Source organism: Ananas comosus, linkage group 22, assembly GCF_001540865.1.
Source record: "Ananas comosus cultivar F153 linkage group 22, ASM154086v1, whole genome shotgun sequence".
Taxonomy (NCBI): Eukaryota; Viridiplantae; Streptophyta; class Magnoliopsida; order Poales; family Bromeliaceae; genus Ananas; species Ananas comosus.
The window spans coordinates 6,466,294-6,489,793 of record NC_033642.1 but is presented as its reverse complement, the minus strand read 5'-3'; the positions used below and the strand labels follow the sequence as shown (position 1 = coordinate 6,489,793).

Genomic DNA, 23,500 nt, shown 5'->3' with positions numbered 1-23,500 from the left:
CCGATCTGAACTGAACCGAACCGGATCTGATCTGAATCGAACCACAAAGGATTCAACTTGAACCAAAGTGAATCCGATCTGAACCGAACCGAATAGGATTTGACTTGAACCACTCGGACCGAATCCGGTCCAATCCGATCAGAACTATAAAGGATCCGACTCGAACCGAAATGAGTCCAATCCGAACCGAACAGGATTCGACTTGAATCAAAGTGAACCCGATCTGAACTAAACCGAACCGGATCAGAACCAAACCAAATCTGGTCCGAACTGAACAAGATTCAACTTAAACCAAAGTAAACCCCGATCTGAACTAAACCGAACCAATCTGAACCAAACCAGATCCGGTCCGAATCGAATGAGATTCAACTTGAATCAAACCAAACTGAACTAAACCGGATCCGAACCGAGCCAGATCTGGTCCGAACTGAACCATAAAGGATTCAACTTAAACCAAAGTGAATTTGATCTGAATTGAACCAAACCGGATCCTATCTGAACCGAACCACAAAGGGTCCTACTCGGACCAAAGTGGCTCTAATCCGAACCAAACTATGAAAGATTCGAATCGAATTGAAGTAGGTCCGATCCAAACCAAATCATGAAGGATTCGACTCGAATTGAAATGGGTCCGATCCGAACCAAATCATAAAGGGTCCAACCTGAACCGAAGTGGTCCGATCCGAACCAAATCATGAAGGATTCGACTCCAATTGAAGTGGGTCCGATCCGAACCAAACCATGAAGGATCCGACCCGAACCGAAGTGGTCCGATCCGAACCAAACCATGAAGGATTCGACTCGAATTGAAGTGGGTCCGATCCAAACCAAGTCATGAAGGATCCGACCCGAACCGAAGTGGTCCGATCCGAACCAAATCATGAAGGATCCAACCCGAATCAAAGTGAATCCAATCCAAACCGAACCGAATCTTGTCTGAACCGAACCGAACAGGATTCAACTTAAACCAAAGCGAATCCGATCAGAGCTGAACCGAACTAGATCCGAACCAAACCGGATCCTGTCTGAACCGAACCGAACAGGATTCAACTTAAACCAAAGCGAATCCGATCAGAGCTGAACCGAACTAGATCCGAACCAAACCGGATCCTGTCTGAACTGAACCAAATATGATTCGACTTGAACCAAATCCAAAGCGACCAAATGAACTTAAGGCCGCCCAACTCAAACCAAGTCTTGATGGGTACCGAACCAAAGCATAACGGGTCAACCCAAACCAAGTCTTGATGGGTCTCGAACTAAAGCATAACAGTTCAACCCAAACCAAATCCAAAGCGACCAAAGAAACTTAAGGTCGCCCAACTCAAACCAAGTCTTGATGGGTCCCGAACCAAAGCATAACGGTTCAACCCAAACCAAGTCTTCATAGGTCTCGAACCAAAGTATAACAGTTCAACCCAAACCAAATCCAAAGCGACCAAAGAAACTTAAGGTCGCCCAACTCAAACCAAGTCTTGATGGGTCCCGAACCAAAACATAACGGTTCATCCCATATCAAATACAAGAGGTTTAAGCCAACCAAAACCCAAAGTCCACAAATAAATCCCAAAACCAAAGTCCACAAATAAATCCCAAAACCAAAGTCCACAAATAAATTCCAAAACCAAAATCCACAAATAAATCCCAAAATCCAAAGTCCACAAATAAATCCCAAGACCTAAAGTCCACAAATAAAACCCCAAAATCCAAAGCATCTCAAATCTAAACGACAGAAACGTCGTTAAACTAAACCCAAATTCAAACGATCGAAAAGTCGTTAAACTAAACCCAAATCCAAACGACCGAAACGTCGTTAAACTAAACCCAAATTCAAACGACCGAAAAGTCGTTAAACTAAGCCCAAATTCAAACGACCGAAAAGTCGTTAAACTAAACCAAAATCAAACGACCGAAAAGTCATTAAACTAAACCCAAATACAAACGACCGTACAGTCGTTAAACTAAACCCAAAATCAAACGACCGTAAAGTCGTTAAACTAAACCCAAGTTCATCATGAACATTTTTTACTCTAGCACATATGCCTAGAGTGAAAATTAAATATTTACTACCCCTAATACATATACTTAGGGCTAAGTCGATCGCCTTAGCACATATAACTAAGGCAAAACATCTCCAAATCGACAGAGTTCTAAGCCATATATTTAGAATTCAGTCAAATGATATCAAGTTTATTCGAACTCTAACACATATACTTAGAATTCATCCGACTAACCCTAACACATATCCTTAGGGTCCAGTCAGCCTTTTGCTCTAGCACATATAGCTAGAGTGGAAGTCAAATCATGCTCGACTAGTCCTAACACATATCCTTAGGATCTTGTTAGCCTTTTGCTCTAGCACATATACCTAGAGTGGAAGTCAAACCATACTTGACTAGTCCTAACCTATATATTTTGGGTCTAGTCAGTCTTTTGCTCTAGCACATATACCTAGAGTGGAAGTCAAATCATGCTCGACTAGTCCTAACCCATATACTTAGGGTCTAGTCAGCCTTTTGCTCTAGCACATATACCTAGAATGAAAGTCAATCTGTGCTCGACTAGTCCTAACCCATATACTTAGGGTCTAGTCAGCCTTTTGCTCTAGCACATATACCTAGAGTGAAATCCATACCAGATCGAGCTCTAATACATATACTTGGAGCTCATACGAATCAATTCCGACAAACCCTAACGCAATACCTTAGGGCTTAGTCAGATCTTCACTCTAGCACATATAACTAGAGTGAAAACATATTAAACTCGGTTAATCCTGATCCATACACTCAGGAATTAGCCACTTTCTACTTTCTGGTAATATCAAATCTGATCTACCTCAATATATATACTTGGAGTTTGGTCACATCTCCACCTTGGAATATACAACAAAGGTGAACCCGACCGCCATGTCATTAAACTGAGCTGCAAACTTAAACCGACCGCAATGTATTATAAAATTCATGTACAGTGGAGGTATGCCCCTGCTTAAGTCATGTACACGGTAAATCATATTAATAAAATTTTATTTTCCTGTTTTGTCTCCTTTATTATCAGCATTTATAATTGGTCTCTTAATCGAGGGTTCCTTAACACCGAAAGTGTGGGGTAATTAACAGCAGATTCTTGAGTCTGTTGGAAGTCATGAACCTATAATCCTGATTTCAAAATAAAACTTAAGTAAACTCAACCTCTACCATGAATGACCACTCGCCTTAGAAACAACCTACAGCTGGGCCGATTCGTTCGCGGCAGACAAAATGGCACGCCCGGTGGGACATGGCTTCACCCTCCATTTTTTAGACCAAATCCAATAATGCTGATAAGAGACTTATGTATAAACATTTGACCGATAAATATGGCTTTATCCAAGCGGAGCAATCCAATCGAACAACATCGCCTTGATCGAGACGAAAGAAGCATGTCGGTTATCCTCCAATATGGCATCACCACAAAGGACGTTATGTCTACCGTCATGTATTGCTCTGCCGGTCAAATCATCAGGGGGCAGGACGATTCTTGCTGACAATCGTCGTCTTCTCCCTCTGAACATCATATCTTGGCTATTCGTTGCCAAGAGGAGCAATGGCTTCAATCAATACCACATTCTCTACCTCAGTGGAGATCAAAGCGAGAAATTTTGATTTTCCTCCAATATGGCATCACCACAGAGGACGTTCTGGCTACCACCATATCCTGATCTGCCGCTTAAGTCATCAGGGGGCAAGATTATTCTGACAGACAATAGTGGTCTTCTCCCTCTCAATATCATATCTTGGCTATTCGTTGCCAAGAGGAGCAATGGCTTCAATCAATACCACATTCTCTCTCTCGGTGGAGATCAAAGCGAGAAATTTCAATTTTCCTCCAATATGGCATCACCACAGAGGACGTTCTAGCTACCGCCATGTCCTGATCTGCCGCTTAAGTCATCAGGGGGCAAGATTATTCTGGCTGACAATCGTGGTCTTCTCCCTCTCAACATCATATCTTGGTTATTCGTTGCCAAGAGGAGCAATGGCTTCCAACAACACCACATTCTCTACCTCGATTGAGATCAAAGCGAAAGGAATTCTGATCTGCCGCTCAAGTCATTAGGGGGGAGGACGATTCTTACTGACGATTGTGGTCTCCTCCCTCCCGATGTCATATCTTGGTTATTCATCAAGGACAGTCAGTCCTCCATCCTTCTGAAGATATCAGTTCATTCTCCTTTCGATTTGGTAACATCACGGAGAATGTTCTGATCACTGGCTTGCTGCTTAAGTCGTCAGGGGGCAAGACGACTTACACAAACAATCATGGTCCTTTATCTTCTAATTCGATAAAGGCACCACAATATAATTAATCCCAAAACCTTTGCACCCTACGAGTGCGCCCTAACTATTCGTCATGTGGGGAACGAATGGAATGGAGGCAATCAACAATCCTTTATTTTGGAGCCATATATACATTCTTGCCCCGGGGGGAATAGCTTTGCTTTTATTACAATATATTATCTTTCTAGATGGGATAAAGTTGATCCTTTGCCAAAATAAAAAAAATAAAAAAAATTCAAAAGAAAATAAAAAAAAAAGAAAAAAAAGAGAGCAAAAAAAAAGAAAGCAAAAAAAAAGGCAAAAAAAAAGCAAAAAAAAAGAAAAAAAAAGCAAAAAAAAAAGAGCAAAAAAAAGAGCAAAAAAAAAAGCAAAAAGAAATTAAAAAAAAAGCAAAAAGAAAAAAAAAGAAAGAGAAGAGAAAAAAATATCTCCCAGAGCCCCGCTGTGAAATAACCTACTTTAGGCTCACACACAAAAATTAGGGAAATGCTTTTGGCTAGGACCCTCTCGCGGGCGCCAACTGTCATAATAAAATAATAAAAATTTCGTAGACGATGGAATGCTGATTCATCCCTACACGACAACAACGATACATCAGATTGTTTCAAAAAGAAAAGAGCAAAAAAAAAAAAAAGAAAAGAAAAAAAAAAGAAGTCATCTTAGAGGGTTTTGCTTAACTGCATGTGGAGATGCCCTTTGCCCTCCTATCCCATTTTGAGGACATACATATATGTAATATTGAAGAGTTTAGGAGAGTTTTATCAACCGCATGAGATGATCACCCCTTTCCCTCCCGTCCCCTTTTTTTGAAATCCTACAGATATGCCATTCTAAGGAGATCTTATAGGGACTTTCCTAACCACATGTAAAGATGCATGTATCCCGACAATCTGACTTTGAAGATCTACAGACGAAGGCTCAAAATAAGTCATCCTATACAGAGCTTGATTCAACTCATTCTCTATCAAAAACTTCTGGTTGAAGAAATGCAGCTCTAAGGTGGCCTTTGATCAAAGGGTATACAAGCATGTCAACTTACCAACGCGATCCATGTCCAGAAAAAAAGAACTTGTCGAGTGCAATTTTAATGCCCAATCCAATTTGGGTGCCATGACGAAAATGTCAGTGAATCGTGCTCATTTGAATTGGCCCATAACGAAGCGACAAAGTTATGATATCATGAATATGGCCTTACATTCATTGTGCCCGATCAATGAACCAATACTATGCTCACCATGTTGATCGAATATGCTATTTATATATGGCGAGCAATGAGATGGAGTTTGTTATTATGCTCATCAAGATTGTAGTTCGTCGGGGTGCATTTTTCATACATGAGAATAAGAATGTCTCCTGAAATTTTGATCATCCGATGGAAAAAATATACACTCATACTATGTCAGATGGAACGATATTGGTCTTAGAGTACCGGGACTCAACTCTAAAGCATTCGAGGGAAGTTTCCACTTGCCATCGACAGCAACATCTTCTCAAGAGACATTAAGAGACATTAACATAGCAGAACCATCCCGGGAGTGCTAGGTTACATCACTCTTTACAAAAGAAAATGATGAATTCTTGAGACTGCACCTTTTCCCGCTCGCATAGCACTCGCAGAAAAAATGTGGGGTCACTTTGTTGGGATCAAAAAATTTTGAAATTTGAAATTCAAATTGAGAATATAGAAGGAAGGGGATAAAATGAATTGAGGTGATTAATAGTTGCCATAGATGACCAACTACTAAAAGGAAAAGAAATAAAAATATATTGTTACCTTATTTTTAAAAATATTTGAATTGTTGCCCAAAATGAAGAGGTCCAAAAAAACCACTATAAATTGGACCATGAGATTCAAAAATAAATTCTCTGAGAGAGAGGGGGAAAAAAAAAAGAAACAAAAAGAAACAAAAAAAAGCAAAAAAAAAAGAGAAAAGAAGAACAAAAAAAAGAAAAAGAAAAAGAAAAAGAAAATCTTTTGTTCATCCCCCCCATTCTCTTGCCGTGCATCAGCAACAAAGGGAGGGGGTGTGCTGTGAGCACACCCCCCAATCCGTACACAAAAGAACAAAGAAAGAAAGTCGTCTCTTTCATTTTGCGGCGGCGCGGCGACGACAACGACAACGACGACTTCGACAACGGCGGCTGTGACGACTTCGACGACGACAACGGTGTGCAAGGAGGCCTCATGACCTTCTCTTTCTTCTTCTTCCCCGACGACGGCGGATTGGTGTATACGTGCAAATGTATAGTCACGATTTATTTGTTGGTTTGATCAACACGACTGTCTTCGTTTTAGGTTGACCCGATCAAATCCGGCATTGGATCGTTACTATATCGTACGCACGTATTCACTAAACGTCCATCTCCTCAACATCGACAAAAGATTTACACGAGCGTGCGAATGACGCGACGACGAACCTCCAACCGATTTGATTGTGCGGCCGTTTTCGTGATAGGCTCGACACGCTCAAATCTCAAAAAAAATAAATGATAATAAAATAAAATAAGATAATAAAATAAATATTTGAATTGCCGTCTTCGTGATAGGCTAGATCCAATTTGACATAAACCGGGTCGCTGTCTTCGTGATAGGCTTGACCCGAGTCCGATTAATTGAGACGGGTCGCCGTCTTCGTGATAGGCTTGACCCGAGTCCGGTTAATTAAACCGGGTCGCCATCTTCGTGATAGGCTTGACCCGAGTTCGGCTAATTAAACCGGGTCGCCGTCTTCGTGATAGGCTTGACTCGAGTTCGGTTCAAATAAATCGGGTCGCTGTCTTCGTGATAGGCTTGACCCGAGTTCGGTTAATTAAACCGGGTCACCGTCTTCGTGATAGGCTTCACCCGAGTTCGGTAAATTAAACCGGGTCGCCGTCTTAGTGATAGGCTTGACCCGAGTTTAGCTAATTAAACCGGGTCGCCATCTTCGTGATAGGCTTGACCCGAGTTCGGTTCAAATAAACCGCGTCGCCGTCTTCGTGATAGGCTTGACCCGAGTTCGGTTAATTAAACCGGGTCGCCGTCTTCGTGATAGGCTTGACCCGAGTTCGGTTAATTAAATCGGGTCGCCGTCTTAGTGATTGGCTTGACCCGAGTTCGGCTAATTAAACCGGGTCGCCGTCTTCGTGATAGGCTTGACCCGAGTTCGGCTCAATTAGACCGGGTCGCCGTCTTCGTGATAGGCTTGACCCGGACGAGCCAAGCCATAATGATAAATGAAATCGGACGATAAGCCGATCCAATCTAATTGACGGGTCTAATTAAAATCGAGTCTCATACCATTCAAAAATTGAATCATTAAAGATATTAACCAAACCAAACCAAATTACAAGCCGGTTCAGCTTAAACTGAACCATAAGGGATTCGACTTGAATTAAAGTGAATCCGATCTGATCTGAACCGAACCGGATCTGGTCTGAACCGAACCACAAAGGATTCAACTTGAACCAAAGTGAATCCGATCTGAACCGAACCGAATAGGATTTGACTTGAACCGACTCGGACCGAATCCGGTCCAATCCAATCAGAACCATAAAGGATACGACTCAAATTGAAATGAGTCCAATCCGAACCGAACAGGATTCGACTTGAATCAAAGTGAACCCGATCTGAACTAAACCGAACCGGATCCGAACCAAACTAGATCTGGTCCGAGCTGAACAAGATTCAACTTAAACCAAAATAAACCCCGATTTGCACTAAACCGAACCAGATCTGAACCAAACCAGATTCGGTCCGAATCGAACAAGATTCAACTTGAATCAAACCAAACTGAACTAAACCGGAGCCGAACCGAACCAGATCTGGTCCGAACTGAACCATAAAGAATTCAACTTAAACCAAAGTGAATTCGATCTGAACTGAACCAAACCGGATCCTATCTGAACCGAACCACAAAGGGTCCGACTCGGACCAAAGTGGCTCCAATCCGAACCAAACCATGAAAGATTCGGCTCGAATTGAAGTAGGTCCGATCCAAACCAAATCATGAAGGATTCGACTCGAATTGAAGTGAGTCCGATCCGAACCAAATCATGAAGGATCCAACCCGAACCGAAGTGGTCCGATCTGAACCAAATCATGAAGGATTCGACTCCAATTGAAGTGGGTCTGATCCGAACCAAACCATGAAGGATCCGACCTGAACCGAAGTGGTCCGATCTGAACCAAACCATGAAGGATTCGAATCGAATTGAAGTGGGTTCGATCCAAACCAAGCCATGAAGGATCCGACCCGAACCGAAGTGGTCCAATCCGAACCAAACCATGAAGAATTCGACTCGAATTGAAGCGGGTCCGATCCAAACCAAGCCGTAGAGGATCCGACTCGAACCGAAGTGGTTCCAATCCGAACCTAACCGTAAAGAATCCAACTCGAACCGAGGAGGGTCCGATCATAACTGAATAAACCGGATTCGAACCAAACCAGATCCTATCTAAACTGAGCCGAATGTGATTCAACTTGAACTAAAGTGAATCTGATCCAAACTGAACCGAACAGGATCCAAACCAAACTGGGTCCTATCTAAACCGACCGAACAGGATTCAACTTGAACTAAAGTTGATCCGATCCATACTGAACCGAACCAGATCCCGTCTGAACCAAGCAGTAGAGGATCCAACTCGAACCAAAGTGGGTCCGATCCGAACTCAACCGTAAAGAATCCAACTCAAATCAAGTCTTGATGGTTCCCGAACCAAAGCATAACGGTTCAACCCAAACCAAGTCTTGATGGGTCTCGAATCAAAGCATAGCGGTTCAACCCAAACCAAATCCAAAGCGACCAAATGAACTTAAGGCCGCCCAACTCAAACCAAGTCTTGATGGGTCCCGAACCAAAGCATAACGGTTCAACCCAAACCAAGTCTTGATGGGTCTCGAACCAAAGCATAACGGTTCAACCCAAACTATATCCAAAGCGACCAAAGAAACTTAAGGTAACCCAACTCAAACCAAGTATTGATGGGTCTCGAACCAAAACATAACGGTTCATCCTAAATCAAATACAAGAGGTTTAAGCCAACCCAAACCCAAAGTTCACAAATAAATCTCAAAACCAAAGTCCACAAAAAAATTCCAAAACCAAAGTCCATAAATAAATCCCAAAACCAAAGTCCACAAATAAATCCCAAAACCAAAATCCACAAATAAATCCCAAAACCCAAAGTCACAAATAAATCACAAAACCCAAAGTCCACAAATAAAATTTCAAAATCCAAAACCTCTCAAATCTAAACGACCGAAACGTCGTTAAACTAAACCCAAATTCATACGACCGAAAAGTCGTTAAACTAAATCCAAATTTAAACGACCGAAACGTCGTTAAACTAAACCCAAATTCAAACAACNCATTCAAGAAGAAGGCTATCATAGCATGGGAATTCAAAATTCAGCTAGGCAATTCGGAATTACATGAAGAACATAGGAAAAACAAAAAACTTTGCTCAGACTTTCCCTAGGCATTAATTGCTAACTACATAAGAACCCACACGCACATCGACGGAGAAGATATATATTTATTTTTTTCTCCTTTAGTCCTTTGCAAATTTGAAAAAGCTCACACCCTAATTTTCTGCCTATGCAATTTATCATCCATCTTATGTAAATGAACTTAAGCAAATCTTCAACTTGGTTTGGTTAAAGTATGAAAAATTGTACAAAACAACATATATGAATGGAGCAAATAAACAATGGGAATTGAAAATTGAAGCATAAAATCAACAACCGAAGAATTAAATCAACACTCCCAAGAAAGACGAAAAACTCCTTAGTAAATCAGTGTGTGAAATTAATACCAAAAAGCATACATGAATGGCTATGGTAATAAATATATATACTCTGCTCAGACTCCCCCGGTCATCAAATATTATGAGCCTGGCGACAAAGCCTTCTTGGTTAGTACCGCTATCTGAGTTTGAACCTATGCGCACACCAAAACTATGGTCAGTAGAAATGAGAACGACTGGTTGCCTAGGAAGCAAGCCACCCAAAGTCCTCTCATAACCAATCAAGAAAGCGTAGGCCTCTCTCAATCATCGCAACCATCTAACATTCAAGGGTCCAATCAGCATAGCATGGAAGGGAAACGGGTGAAAGCGGACATTCAAGAGGTAGTCATCATAGCATGCACAAAGTACTCTCATCACCAACAAAGAAGGCCCAGGGTCCTTTCAATTATCGCAACCATCAGGCATTCTAGGGGAAGGTCATCATAGCAATGGGCGAAAAGAGGGGAAGGCAAAGACCGAGAAAATAGGAGGGCAAGTAGATATAGGACAGAACTATGAAGAACAACAAAGCGCCAACTGCAACCAGGAAGACATAGCAAACCTGCAGGAACCAAAAAGAGACTTCCAGATTCCAAGGTATACCATCTTTTTTTCCTTGAAATTCATGCTAAGGGAAAGCCAAAAGGAAAGAGTTTTTACCTGGCCAAAACCTCAAAACAATGATGTAAAATAATCAAGTATCCAAATGACATTGAAATACAGAAAGGAGAAAAAAGGCGTAAAAAAACAAATGTATGTAAAAGCAAGTCAAAAACACAATTTTGACAAATCAATGGTAGAAATGCAATTTTGGGAAATCCCAATAGCAAAACAAACACGAAACTAATGTTAGCAAAGTAAAGATGAGCTGAAATTCTATCAAGAATATAGGGAACCAAAACCAGTAAATTGAGCTTAAGAACAGGCAGAGCAACCAAGAAGTACTGGACTTTCTAAACAGAAAGCAGGAGCCACAGCACCAAAAAGCGAGCTCCAACTTAAAAAAAAAAAAAATGTGAAGTACTGAAACACAATAAAGCTCTACAAATCTTCAAAGGTGTCAAGAATAACTTCTAAAACTAACCAGCACAACAAATTACTTCGCATGTTGATAGATAGAAAATCTTAACCGATGTGAATAGAAGGATCAAAAAGTAGAAAACTATGAGGGAAGAGCTATGATGTGAGCATTTACAGGTGATAAACACAATAAGTTTGCATTCTAAACATCAATCAAGAAGGTTCAGTTAATTGAGACACATAGTCAATGCCCTAACCATGTAAAGTAAAATTTCAACCACTGCATGAAAAAAAAAAAGAAGAATATTGCCAATTTCCATAGCTGACTTGCATTGTTTAATTTGGTTAGTGAGAAAGGTTTGTTAAGTTACTCATGTAGCTATTATACTTAGCTTGAATTTCTAAAGAAGCAAGCTTGGATGGACTTAAACGACATAGTCAGATTTCTAGTTTTAAATTTCCTTGGCATTTTTGTTGTGTAGTTAGCACTTAGCATCAGCAAGAACTTTCACTTTCATATATTACTTTCACCAATTCTTGCCCGGTTGAGACTGGAGAAAGATAAAGGAGAGAAAGAAAATTACAAAAGAATTATATTTCCTAAATGAAATAAATCCCTTTCATAACAAAAAGAACTTAAAAGAAGAGAAGCTCAGGTTATATCATAATAAACAATAAACAAAAAGCAGAAAAATAGAGGTTCAGGTAATGTAAAAATCCAACCAGGATCAGTAACTTGGGCAAGGAATCAAAAAACGTAAGAGATGGTTGCTAAGGGATTAGGCCGTCCAAATCTCTTTAAATTTTTTTCTTTATAGCATCACTGGCTCAAAAGACATCGAAAGAGCTAAAAGATCAAAGGATTATACACTAAAACTTAAGAGATGGTTGCCGAGGGATTAGGCCATCCAAATCTCTTTTTTTCCTTTGTAGCACCACTGCCTCAAAAGACATCAGAAGAACTTAAATAGCAAAAGTTTTCAGAAATAAGCACATAAGCAATAGCCACCGTTCATACTTTGCCTTACTTATCATCATCACCTCAAAGAAAAGCTAGAAAATGGACAGGAACAAAATGAAATCGAGAAAATCAAGAAATATTGGGAAAATAATAATGCACCGAAGGATTGGGGCAAAAGAGACATAACAACTGTGATACTCAAAATTATAAAATCAATATTATAAATATGCAAACTCCCTCTTAAAGGAGTCAACATAACTATGATGCAGGTTAGAAACAAAAATCAGCAACACAATGCTAATAATAGCCTCAAATTAACAATGCCAACAATTAATAGTTTCCATTCATATCCTATGTATTTGCAAGCATTTTCTTCCATCTGATATAATTGTGTTTGCTAAAGGAATTGGAATGGCAATATTGTAAAATGAACTAAGAAAATTAGCCTCAAACAATGACAATAATCAATAGTTTGCATTAATATCCTATGTATTTGCAAGCATTTTATTTCATCTGACATTATTAGATCGGCAGCGAAGCCTTCGTGATTAGTAGTGCTGACCGAGTTAGAAACCATGCACACACCGAAACCATTCTTAGCACAAATGAGAACAACTGGTTGCTTAAGAAATAAGCCATCCAAAGTGCTCTCATTACCAATCAAGAAAGCGCAGGCCTCTCTCAATTATCGCAACCATCTGACATTGGGAAGGTCATCATCGCATGGGAGGAACACGGTGAAGACAAAGTCTCAGGGAATAGAAGGTTCAAATTCTTTTCACATTCAGGTGCAAGCAAAGAAACCCACAATAGACAAAACATTGCTATAAACCGCACAGGACAGAACTACAGAGAGCAAGAAAGAGTCCCCAGCCATTCTTTTTTTCAACTCATCACCACCGCCTATTATCAGATACAAAGCATAAAATTTCAATTAAGCAATAGATTGCAAGAGCAAGCATAGTAAAATCAAAAAAATTTGATAGTGGAGAGAGAATTAGATAAAAGACTCTAGTAGGCATTACATCAAACATATGAGGGGCGCAGCAAAACGGACAATTTTTGGAGCTCCCCTTGCTCCACTGAGTAGAGAGAGAGATAGAGAGAGAGAGGCGACAGCGACCAAGCCATGGAATTGGGCGAGGAAGTTTCGGCGGCGGCGGGGATGGGGAGGGGTGGAAAGAAGCATACCGTAGCAGGGTGACAAAGGCCCGAGGTTTGCGGGAGCTGTGGGGAGAAGCGCGACCCTCCGCGTTGGACGTAGGAGGAGGTCAGGGTAGGGCCCGACAAACACCCGACAGGGGAGGCCCGGATCGGAGAGAGAAGGAGGTGGGGGCCCGGATCGGAGAGAGGAGGGCTGCGGGCGACCCGCATCCCCCGCGCACGGAGGGAGAGAGAGAGACAGGGGGAGTGGTGGAGGGGCCCGCCATCTGCGGGCGACCCGCACCCCCCGCGAGGGGAAAGAGAGAGAGAGAGAGACGGGGGCCCTGCCATGTGCGCAGCGCGCGCTGGCGAGGCGACACGTAGGCGCCCGCCGCGCGCCCGACGCCACCCGCTGCCGCCCGCCCACTGTGGGGTCCCGCACACATGACCGCCGCTGCCGCCCGCCCCGCTGTGGGGGCCACCGAAGCCCCCGCCAAACGCGGGGACGCGACGAAGGGGCGCGAGAGGAGCGGGGCGCCGAGAAAGCGACACGTTGGCCACAGTAGAACTGGGCTTTCATTATATGTATAGATTTCTCTCTCAATTTAATTTAAATCTCTTCCTCTCCTTCCAAATTAAAATATAAATTTTAAAATAAAATTTAAATTTAATCCAAAATTAGATTTAAAATTAAAATTAAAATTAAAATTAAAATTGAACTTAAAGTTTAAGTTCTCATTTAGAATTCAAATTATGAATATACATTTCAAATTCAAATGCAAATTCAAATTTATTTTTTGATTTTGAATCTATAATTGAAATTCAAATTTATATTTTAAATTTAAATAAATTACAATCTTGCATTCAAATTTCATATATGATTTTTGATTTAAAATTTTAAATCAGAATTTAGAATTTGAATTTTGAATATGCCTTACAAACTTGAATGCAAATTTAGAATTCAAAGTCAAATTTAATTAATATTTTAAATTTAAAACCAAAGTGTTCACATGTCAAATTTCGGATTTTAAATTTTAAATTCAACTTGAGTCTTGAATTCGATATGAATTTCAATATTTGAATTCAAAGTTTTGAAATTAGATAATCCAATCCTTCGTATTAATCTGAAAATACTAGATGCTGAATTGCATTATCACTTATCCAAATCAGTTCTAATCGTAATCATTTTCCGTCGTCCTGTGTTATTTTTGTCCGGTACTATTCTGGGACCCCGAAACGAAGAATAATTTCTCATAACAGAGACGTGCGGAACGATATGTTTTCCATTTTCTTTACTCCAGCTGAATTTGGAGTTCCGCGTCCGCCCTTGAATTCAAAGGGAACAATCGTCGCACGTTATGCAAACCAAAATTTGAACCCATTAGCGTACCACCCGTACTCATCGTGCAGGACAGTGACTGATACTTAGGATAATTGATATAATTATAAATACAGTGTAGGTTGAGATACTGTTGGAAATGTTAGAAATTAACCGGCACATCAGAAAAACGTAGCGGAAAATAATTTTGCACTTTTAAAAATTTTTTCGGAAGCTAAATATATATCATATATGAAAACCGAAAACTAATAAATCAAGCCGTTGCCGGCGAATCATTCTCATGTTACTGTGTAAAAATTTAATCTAAACCAAAACTCTTTATATTTAGACATCTTATCGTGGACCAGTTAAGATCTTTTGATCTAACTGTACGGTTGAAACTGAATATAACGAACAGAGATTCCGATTAGCCGTGCGCATGCCCGGCCTCTACGCGTATCCACACGGAATCGACGTGTCACGCCCCGGGGTCCCCTTTTAGTTTGAAACACAGCGGAAAAGCGTTTAAATTTTTTTTTTGAAAACCTGACCCCAGAGTATGCCAGATCCGCCACAAATACAGGGAATCCACTGTTCACACGGACAGAGTCTCCCCTGTATTTGCACGGCGTCGCACAAGTACAAAAGTACAAACAGTATACAACCACAACTAAATGAATATACAGATAGCTATACATTCATACATTCACCATTCACACCGTAGTTTTACATTCGATGTTTAAACAAAAGTCCACGAAAAATCTTTTGAAAACTGTTCCATACGCGAAAACTTTTATCTTTTATAAAAGCTACCACGAGGGGTAGAAAACCTTTTATTTTACCAAATCCAGAAATCCTTTTATTACATTCATGAAAGTCCACATATTCCAATGTAATAAAAATACTGAACCATATAAACTGACTAAGCTATAACAACAGAATAGTAGGGATAAAACTAAACCGATAACCTGGGTCGGAAGCTCTATCGACCGCTACGAACGTACCTCACGTCTCGTCCCAAAACTCAACGCCTGCAATACCTGAAAAATAGTGGGGGAGGTGAGAACATGTAAACATGTCTCCCCTCCCAGTGGGTACCGCAAGCCGAAGAAGGCGAGGAGTACTCACCGGATCAGGAAGAGATAACCAACAGTATGGGTAAGTAAAATACAGTAGCAACGATAATGAACGAACGAGATATATATATATGAAAACACAACTACCGCTACTGTAATGTACAACTGCAAGCATACAAGGATATCAAAACTATAGTAGCAAGACAACTGTAAAGAAAGAACTAGAAGTATATATGCAACAACCGCTACTATAGCTATATGCGTCAACCGGACGAGAAGTCCAAAAGTACCCAATCTAAACCGCCGTGTCGGTCTAAGGACCTCAGGCAAAAGCCACTACCTGCTCACACCTGGCATGTAACCCTAGCACAAAGAGAACACCGCTGGGCTCACGGGTCGGATGTACGACCACTTTTCCGGAAAAGAACACCCTCCTGCGGGGGATCAACCCGCTGGTGTACGTGAAATGCACTCGAGCTGTGGCGATCAATGCGGATATGATCAATAGCCAAATGTCGGCAACCAGCCGACAATCACCGCCCCTCGGGGCAAACCGACCAATAGGTCATCCAACTATAAAGAAGCACAAGAACCGACCACTCAGGTCAACTAGGATGGAACGACTCTACATCCTCTCAACTGTATGCAAGTACTGACTAATCAAGTCAACTGGGATGGAACAACTCAACATCCTACCAAAAGTATGTAGATACTGATCAATAGGTCAACTACTGTATATATGCAAGAATCGATCAACAAGTCATCTGAGTATATAATCTAGAACTACCGTCGGCCATGGCCGACAATCCTACCCCTCAGGGTACACCGACCTCAAAGGTCATCAAACGACAGAAGTCACGAAACAGACCAACCCAATACATAATGCAACAACCCACCAACCAGGTCAACGGATATAAGATAAAAGCACCGATCAACTAGGTCACCGAAACGAAGTACGAGAACCGACCAATCAGGTCACCGGAACAAAGTACGAGAACCGACCAATCAGGTCACCGGTATCACATATGGATACACTACTCTACTCCTACACATGATACTGAGCATAGAAACATATGAGTAGAGTATAATAGAAACAACGGGGATGCAAGCTCAATATATAATACGAAAATAGCAACAGAAGAACAGGGATAGAAGAAATATCACCGAGCGTGCACCACTGTACCGACGTCGGATCGAAGTACCCACCTGTACAACTGTCGCACCTGTCTCCTGACTGCGAAAGAGCGTCAACCGGACCTAAGGAAAGTCCACCGGGTTAGTGTCTAACCCACAGCTAATAACCACTAAATCCACAACCTACAAGCAAACCCTTGGGGATCGGTTTCCCAAACCGATCGCCGTAATACGCCGGAAGTCCCGTAATCGCACGGGGACTCTGCCGGGACCCACGAACTGTCCCGGAACACACCGACTCATACCGTGAGTTACCCGCTGCCACTAAACACCATTAGTCATGGGATTTGGCAGCAAACACAAGGATACATAACCAAACAGCAATCGCCGAATAATTGTTCGGATTCGGGTTCTCGGAAGTGTCAATTTCGACACCGGAACCCACCGTCGCTCACCCGTCATTTCCGAACTCTCGAAATGACGCGAGTGACCAGCCAACAAGGCTCAGCGACTACACAAAGCTCACGAAGCACCGTCGGAATAATTCTGAACCGAACCCGCGTTCCGTCGGCGGATTTCGCCGAAAAACGCACCGGAAATGCATTTCCGATCTTCGCAAGGGTCTGGGGCCTTGGACAATCAGTCCAGAGGTTAACCTCAACCAACACTTGCTGCCAACAGTAGCTACAATGAACCAAAATGCATAAAAGCCCTCCTGATGACCCAAAATCGCATTATTTCATGCGATTTCGGTGCTTTCATGGTCCGACAACGCAAACCAGAGGTCAAACAGCCAAGACGAGACTCCTGCTGACTGGTCTCGGTGTGCCGGAGGCCGTGCTCACCTTTCGGAGCACTGCTGGCCACTGTGGAGGACGCACGAGCGACGCAAACATCCGTGAAACAGCGCGCACAGCGCCTAAATCGCGTCTAACACGCAAACCGGAGCATCTCTGACCTAAATAGAGGTGGCCACGATGACCGGCACTGAACAAGGATCATCGTGCTCACCTCCAGCAGATTCGGGGTGGCCTCGGTTCACCAAAACAGTGATCGGAACCCCAAGACAAGGTGCAGGAAGCCAACAACAAACTTACCGGAGCAAGGTGGGGCACGGGGCGGCCGGCGGCAGCCGGACGGCGGGATATCCGGCCAGAGGAGGGTGCTGCCAGTGTGGGGAGGTCCGGGCGCGCATCGGTCGGCCACGGGAGGCGGCGGAGGCGGTGGGCATTGATGCCCTAGCCGCACGACCCGAGGAGAGCCTGGGCTCGGTCCAGCCAACAGGGAGCTTCCGGCGGCGGGATCGACGGCGGTGGGCGGGTGCGGCCGGACAGGCGGAGGTGGTGCTCACTCCGGCCGGCGTCGGGAGGCGGCGGCGACTGCTCATGAGCAACCCGAGCCCCTGCGCGCTCGGCTCGGGTTCAGCCGGACAGAACGGCCACCAAGGCGGCCGGGGACCCGCGGGGACGTCGGAGACGGCAAGAAAGGGTCGCCTGAAGGTGGAGGGGAAGGAGGGAGGAGGCGAGCGACGGTGGCGGTGGCCCGCAACTCAAGCGCGGCCACCCGAACTCAGCTCGGCAGAGGGTCACAGCGGCGGCGCCCAGGGCGTGCGGCGGCGACGGCGGCCATTCAGGCCGGGCGCGAGGGTGCCGGTGGTCACGAGGGAGGTTGCCGATGTGGTCCCTGGCGGCGGTAGGGCGCGTGGTGGAAACCAGCCTGGGCTCGGCCCGAGTTGGTCCAGCTCGGCTGTAGAGCGCCCAGGCAACGACGGCGGCGCGCGGGGACGTCCGAGGACCGGCCGGGCCTTCGCCGGAGATGGAGACCACGGCCAGGGGAGAGGGCCCAAGGAGTAGATCTCTCAGGCTGATCCGAGATAAGGGTGGTAAAGGTTGGGTGGAGGAAAAGGTAGAGGAGAGGCCAGGCACGGAGTTCCCAGCGGCCGGAGCTCCCGCCGGCGGCCGGGGTGCGAGCATGGCGAGGGCAGAGGCGGCTAGGGTGGATTAGGGTAAGTTGGGGTGGCTTAGGGTTAGGGTTTCATGCGAGAAAGCCCTAACAATGCATATATACAAGGTGTAATTTGCAAGAAAGCCCCTCAAGGACAAATAATTCCAAACCTAGTCCCTCACAGCGCGAGTAATACACACGAATACCCCTCCACGTGCGATCTCACGCGAAACGGTACATAAAATATTGCGACTTTGGCAAAAATACCGTTTTCCCTACACCGACCTCTCCTCAATCAACGTGCAATCTCTACAGATCCGTCGGTCAGATTTGCGAACGGATTGCACCAGTGCAATCAGTACCTCGGAGACAACAAAGCTACACTTTCGTTTCGTCTCGATCGACCACGGATTCACGACAAAATCCAACCTTCTTCCAATAGAAGGAATCACACACACAAATACATATAAAACATGTATTTTTGGATTTTCTCGAAATCCGTGCGTCAAACTCAAAATCCGTCAGCGGCACTAGTTCCAGAACAGCTGATCCGGTCGAAACGAGCTATTGGACTGATATGAACGGAGTCCGATACGCGCCAGAAGCCAACTCTACTCCGTGGCTTCCCCGGAAAACCGGAGTTACTATTCACTTAAGTGAAAACTAAAAGTCGCGTATCTTCTCCATTTTAGCTCATTTTCGCCCGAAACTTGACGAGTGCTTATGTAATTAAATTACACACATAAACATCATCAACAGAGAGTTTAGTAGCACTGTCAAAAATCTCAGTCCTTACAGTTCCGATGCCTCCAGAGGTGAGCACGGTGACCGCTGGTCAGTGCTGATCACAGTGCTCACCTTCTTTTGGATCAGCAATGCCCGGTTAGTCCTGTTCGGCGCGATCTTCCCTGACTGCGCGCTGTTCGCTGAACCTTCGGGTTGCTCCCGCGCTTCCCACAGCGAGCCGCTGTGCTCTGGATCATGAGCACGGCCTCCGGTACGTCGAGACCTATCAGTACGTGTCTCTGTAGACCTTGGAAGTCCTCGGTTTGCGTAAACGAGCCGCTTGATCCCTCAAATTACATAAAATGATGAGATTTTATGTAATTAGAGGGTCTTTTATGCATTTGTGCTTTGCGAGGCTACTGTGGGCAGTGTGTGGGAGTTTGTAATGACCGCTGGACTGATTGTCCATGGTCCGTTAGCTTTCGCGGAAATCGGTAGGTCNTATTTTCGCATCTTATGCGATATTATAGGCGAAAATTTCGGAAGTGACTACTCTTAGTGGGAATACATTAAAAAGATTGGCATATCTGTAGAGTGAATAATAATACAATTACACAGTTAACTTTAACTTGTACCATGTCTTACAAGATACGACTTCTCCTTTAAAATACCAAAAAGTATTAAAAGGAGACTGTAAGGAATGTCGATATACTAGAGGTGATGTAATGCTCAATACTAAGACAATAACCTACTCGATCTAATCGATAAGTATTAATACCCTTTCTTGTGCTTAACTTTATTTTTGAATTCTCTTTGAACTTCTTCAAAGTATTCAATTTTGCGATCTATAAGATCCATTTGACTTTTACTATGACCTTCATTAGTAAAAGAAATGAAATATCAAAGAACCATTCATGACCATCATATGATCAATATACATCACCATGCATTAGTATGAGTATTTAGTGGCTACTATACTTTGTCTTACAAAGGATGATTTAGTTATATCAGTTTGAAACTGGACTCATAGATTGGGTATGATTTTAAAAAACTCCAAACCATAATTAGCCAATCTATTTATTCCATCCATACTGCAACCCAATCACAAGTGCCATATATACTATTGGTTCTCTAATCTCTAGTTTACATCAAATTTGATGACTTCCTTAACCATATATAAATTGTGCAATTTACCATTCTTTAAAAAACTAAAGCCATCCTTCAAGGTACTAATACTTTTCAAATAAATTATATAATAAATAATAGATAGAATTGCACTTTCTCAAAGTAAAAGATATATCAGCCCTTAAAGACAGCATTTAAGTTTTAACAAGATGGTAAATTCGTATCTTTTCTTTGAACTAATATGGCAACTCTTGCTACATTTTCAGTTCAAAGGATATCACACTCGATGCCTATTTATTTAATAGAAAAATACTTTTCAACTTAACCAGTAAGACACTAAACTTATCATATACAATTGGATTATCTCGAATTATAAGTTAGCTCGACATCTCTTATTAGGGTTCATATTATCTCATAACAACCCTACCTGTGACGATCACATAGGTCCATCCTGCAAGTTTAAGTACTTATCTATGAAAACTTGATATCTCATATCGAGTATATGACTCCATATACCATACAACTCTTGTATGCATACATCTAATGTCACGTATTCAACAATACTTATCATACAACTCTTGTATTAATATCTTTAATATGTTATATTTGCAAAGAATATATCATTTATTATACAACTTTTGTATAAAATATAATAAACTATAAATATTCTGTATGTTTTCCACAACACACTTTGAATATTAATAGTTTTGTTTACCTAAGCAACCAATTGCTCTAATGTGTAATGATGTCGTACTTATGTTGAAATTATATTTTCTTGGTTATGAATGTCCAAATGAGAGATTAGGGTGGAGTTAAGTATGTCGACTACTTACTTCAAAATTGAGAACAATTCTCTATATTCTACCCAATTAGTTAGTTGTCGAGAGATTCAAAAATTCGATCAAATAAGGTCAACCATGTAGCAAAAATAGAAATGATTATTTAGTTAAGTGTTAATCATTTTTATCCTATTAGATTAGGGCCTTTAAATCCAATAGGTACCTCCCACTAAATTTATCGAATTTCCACACTCCCAAGGTGGAAAGATGGAAATCATCAACCCTTGATATTTCTAGCGGGGATTAGGGTCTTATAAATTATGACTTACCTCACCGGACGGTTTCTTGGAAAGCCGTAATTCAGTAAGCGGGTAACACCTTACCTCAGCACATCTCATGTACGATCCGATCATCCTTCGGCCTCTAGGGTTTTACACCTCACCGGACAGTTTCTTGGTGCAAACGTCCTAGTTAAGTCGAACCCACCTTTCCTACAAGTATGGAACTACCAAAAGACCCTCACCGGACAGTTTCTTGGATCCGTTGGTAATCCCATCTTGTAGCATCATATGACAAGATGTTCACATTGCCCAAACACAAGTAGCCCCATGGGACCATGCGTGACTACTCAATGTCGGAACAATATTCTCACCCTGTGATTGGCGGAAGGCTACGATAGAGTATCATATACCCCTTCGTTCCTACTTAATATATTATAGGGAGATTAAAACTTTATTAATTTGGTCTCATCATCATAGAAATATTCATATATCACATCTCATGATATAAAATGACATGTATCACATACACACAAAATAAATAAATAACTGTATGCTAAAAGTGATGATCATGAACTTTTATGATTTGACTCGAGCCGATGAGTCAAATCGGTCTATGGGGTAATTGTTAAATTCACATACACACTCAACTTTTGAGAAAAGCTATTCTTCAACTTTCCGATTTACCAACATCTTATGTGGTCAATAGATCTCGTCTGCGGCCATTCAGTCATCTTCTTCTCCTGAGTCCTATGTATGCCATGGTGCCATAAAAAATTACGACCTTAGTCCGTCAACTCTTGTGGAGCACACTTCCCTATAGAACTCTAATTTTGCCTAATCTAATTATTACAGATTAGACAAGTAGGGATACGCAGATCCCAATAAATTACAAATTAATTTAAAGAGAAGAACAAAGGCACGCAGACCCTATTTACAATACCGGAAACTAAATAACAAATAATTGCGTAAATTACACCCACAAAAAGTACATCACGTCATCACAAAAACATCCAGATAAATCCATAATCACATCACAGAGATTCGGTCAAGTTCATGATCATCTCCTATATAATTAATTATACAAAAACTGCAACCGATCCGTCTCGGATCTCGATTAAATTTTTCGGAACTATAAAATATGTTATTTCGCATTTTTGCTTGGCAATATTGTTGTAATAAAACAACAAATCGTAGCACATGCAAAATGACAAAATGAGAACGATCTAATCATAGAAAGAATCCGAAAAATTAGATCGAACCGTACCGATCTTTAATATTTTTACATAGAATATGAGAATCGGCTCTGATACCACTGTTAGAAATTAACTGGCATATCAGAAAAACGCAGCGAAAAATAGTTTTGCACTTTTAAAAAAATTTTCGAAAGCTAAATACATATCACATATGAAAACCGAAAACCAATAAATCAAACCGTTGTTGGCGGATCATTCTCATATTACTGTATAAAAATTTAATCTAAACCAAAACTCTTTATGTTTAGACATCTTACCGTGGACCAGTTAAGATCTCTTGATCTACTGTACGGTTGAAACTGAATATGACGAACAGAGGTTTCGATTAGCCGTGCACATGCCCGGCCTCTACGCGTATCCACACGGAATCGGCGACCCGATCGATTTTCGTCCCACGAATCGGATGAGTCACGGACCATCTGGATGGTGCTAGCAATCCCTTATGATCCACCAGTCGATGAAGAGTAGAGAAGTTGATCGGAGAGAAACACGTGTGCGCGCGGAGAGAAATCAGAGAAATTGATCTCTATATGTATATAGATCAAAAGGCTAACACGCATCAAATTAATTAAGATGCATGGCATCTTAATTACCATGCATTCAATCCGTATGGCACTATGTGCCGTACGATTCTCTTCCTTTCCTTTTTATTTT

The 23,500-nt window shown here is 42.1% G+C and overlaps 1 long non-coding RNA gene across 1 annotated transcript; it reads right to left on the bottom strand.

Annotated features, from left to right (window-relative positions):
* Positions 10,139-13,791, bottom strand: LOC109727037. Its single transcript, XR_002220696.1, has 2 exons — positions 13,259-13,791; positions 10,139-10,746 (listed from the first exon to the last, which is right to left on the bottom strand). It is a non-coding gene; the product is annotated as an uncharacterized LOC109727037 (long non-coding RNA).